Consider the following 3113-nt stretch of genomic DNA (forward strand, 5'->3'; position numbering starts at 1 on the left):
TCAATTCCTTCACCCCCTCCCTCCAGCCTGTATTGATATCACCATTTATTTCACATGGGACCAGCACCTTTTGTACCCTTTTCTGTCGACCTTAATCTTTATGCCTCCTTGCCCCCCCTTCCCCTGCATGTCCCTTAGGGGTTTGCACAGCTCCGCCGATTCCCACATCCTTCCCAGTACAGGGTCCCCCCAGTTCACAATCTTGGAGAGTTCAGGCTGATCTTCCTGGAAATGGTGCCCATGGTTTCTCAATGGCCCATCTGAGCCATGAAGTTTCTTTCTTGCCATTGTGGCTGTGTTTGATCTCTCAGGTCTGTGTCTTGATACATATTTATTTCTGGCTTCCCCTTTGTCTGTCGGTTTCCCATTCGACAGCTGCTGCCCCGACCCCACAGCCCAGGGAAGGACACAGGATGGTGGTGCCCATCAGCGCTTGCGTTCTGCTGCCCTGAGCACTCTCAGGTCCCCCCCAGACCCCTGGGAAATATCCCCCTACAGTTGACCCTGCTGAAGACATGAAATCACAGATTCATAGAATCACTTAGGTTGGAAAAGACCCTTAAGTTCATCACACGCAGTGGGGTGAGGAAAAAATTCCTAAAGTAAAAATCAGTGGTAATGCCCAGACATATCTGTAACAGAAGACGAGAGGGGACATGGACACAGACACGGACACATGCAGGGACACGCAGTAGCTTTGCTGAGGGGGTTTATTGGTCATTAGAGAGAAATGGACCAGGGCTCCCAGGGGGTCAGGTGGGGTCATCCAGGGATGATCATCTCCTCATGCCGCAGGAGGGGGACAGGACAAGGGTGTCACCACCAGTCACAGTCCTGAAAGACAAAGCCAAAAGGAGACTCCCAGTATCTGCTGGGACAGCAGAGGGGCCTTATCCCCATCACCTCGCCCGGCAGAGACCTGGGGAAGGGAACTGGAGCCCTCAATACACCCAGGACAGGGCTCGGCTCTCCTCAGAGAGAGATGACATGCAAAACCCCTTACCCCGGGATGCCCCCAAATCTCCCAGAAGCCTGCCCAGCCCTCGTGGTGATCCTTGGGCTCTGCAAGGCGCCAGAGCCCCTGCCTGGCCTGCACGGTGACCCCCTGGGTCCACAGAGCCCCGCTGAGCACAAGGAAAGGCATGGGGGCAGCTCTGCCCAGCTCACCCTGGGACATGGATCATGGGACGGTCCCCCGTTCCCCTCTCCCATACCCAAGGTCTGCCCACCCCACAGGGCTCAGGAATCCCCTGGGGCCCAGGATGCCTTGTGGGGCAGGAGACACCATGGTGCTGCTCACCTAGACATGAACCATAGCCATCCGTTTCACACGCAAATACTCTAACAGCTTGTCAGCCAAAGCAGGCTGGGGAGAAAGAGAGGGTTAGGGACATGCTTGGGTGCACTGGGATGCACTGGGGCACACTGGGATGCCATGGAGTGTCATGGCCATGTAAGGGAGGGACCAGGGCCAGCAGAACTCATGGTACCCACCTCAGCCGTCTTCAGTTCATCCCATTTGACTAAACTCTCCTGTAGAGAGACCATGAGACCTCACTGGTCACTGAGGTGTCCCCCACCCCAGCCAGGGATGGGAGAACCAAAGGGCTCTCCAGTTCCCCAGACTGGCTGCCCTCCAGTTCCACCCCACTACTTACATCCGAAAAAAGGCTTTCATCGACTTTCGACAATGCCTAGGGAAGAATAGAAAACGGGTGGTCGGTACTGGAGCTTGGTCAGGCTGTGCATGGGGCACACGTGTCCCCAGTACCCCCAGGCCCATAACTTCCTGTGGGTCTGAGTGGGAAAATCCCTTCTGCTCCCCCACCCAGATGCATTTCTCCAGGTTCCTCTGGGATACCTGCTCATCCAGGGCCGGGGTGGGGACTGACCTAAGGGCAGGGTGGGGAATTTGGGACCTCCAAACAGGAGGGGTAGGCAGCTGGGGAGGACCCAAAGACACTGCACTGGGGTGAACTAGCAGACCCCAGGGGACTGGGCTGGGGGTGTTGAAGGGACAGGACTGCGTGGGATGCAACTAAGGGGTGAAAGAGTTCAAGTGGAGGGGCTACGGGGACGTCAAGCACAGCGGATGGAGGGGGCAGAAGGAAGAGGACTGCAGAGGACCAAACCAAGGGGACTGGGAGTGAGTTTGCGGGGGTGGGTTCAGGCAAGGGTATTTGGTGACACTACCACAGTGGACAGGATGAACAGCAAAGGACTGAGGGGAACGATGTGAAAGAAAGGTGTTGTGAAGGATCGGAGGGAAGCCATTTGGGGACTGCAGGTAGGACAGAGGGGAGATGCCAGGCAGGAGATGTCTGAGGGACCAAAAGGATGGGATGGGGAGGCCCAAAAGGGAGGGATGTGGGGGCACCAGGGAAAGAAACAGGTGCAGGCCGCCCCAGGGAGCAGACAGGTCTGACCACCCAGTGAGGATCCTGGGCAATAGGCACCAGAAGCTTAACTGCAGGAGGAAGGGCAGGAAGAGATGGAACTGTGGCAGGGAGAAAGCTTCATTGCCCAGGGATGGAGGTGCAGGAGAGGCCGGAGGCACTTGGGAAGGGGAAAGGCCAAGTCAGGGCGTTTCACGCTCACCACCGCAATGTCATTCCACAGGAGAGCTGACGTCCAGCAGTCAAGACCCATCCCAAGCCTGGACACCCCCGCCTCCCCCTCCCCGTGTCCCTGGGGACTCACCTGAGCATCTTCTGGGGCGCAGAGCAGGATGGCGCACAGCAGGGCCACGCTGACAACTGCGACCTTCATCTTCTTTTGTGGTGCAGCGAGCACTGAGTGAAGCTGCAGGAGGTGAGGGACACATTTATCCGTCCCAGCCCTCCTCCTTGCCCACCCCCAAAAGCCCCCAGGGCAAGGCCAAGCTTGGCACAGAGCCAGCCCTGGAAACAAGCCCAGCCTGGGCACACGCTCACCCCTCCTCCAGCACGGGCCCAGCCACCTTCCCCGGCACCAGTCCAGCTTCCTGCATGGGGCAGCTGCACCTGGAAGGGTCCGGGCATCACGAGGCGGCGAGGGGGGTGCACAGAGTGCCCCTGGCAGCCAGACACCCTATGGTAATGACCCCCTGCTCCGACATGGAACCACCCTCCAAC

The 3113-nt window shown here is 58.1% G+C and overlaps 1 long non-coding RNA gene across 1 annotated transcript; it reads right to left on the reverse strand.

The window, feature by feature from the left end:
• Positions 1–696: 696 nt before the first annotated feature.
• On the reverse strand, positions 697–2806 carry LOC121084264. The gene is made up of 5 exons (XR_005826671.1): positions 2701–2806; positions 1659–1694; positions 1495–1533; positions 1301–1366; positions 697–834 (listed from the first exon to the last, which is right to left on the reverse strand). It is a non-coding gene; the product is annotated as an uncharacterized LOC121084264 (long non-coding RNA).
• Positions 2807–3113: the final 307 nt, after the last annotated feature.

This window comes from Falco naumanni, chromosome 3, assembly GCF_017639655.2.
Source record: "Falco naumanni isolate bFalNau1 chromosome 3, bFalNau1.pat, whole genome shotgun sequence".
NCBI classification, from domain to species: Eukaryota; Metazoa; Chordata; class Aves; order Falconiformes; family Falconidae; genus Falco; species Falco naumanni.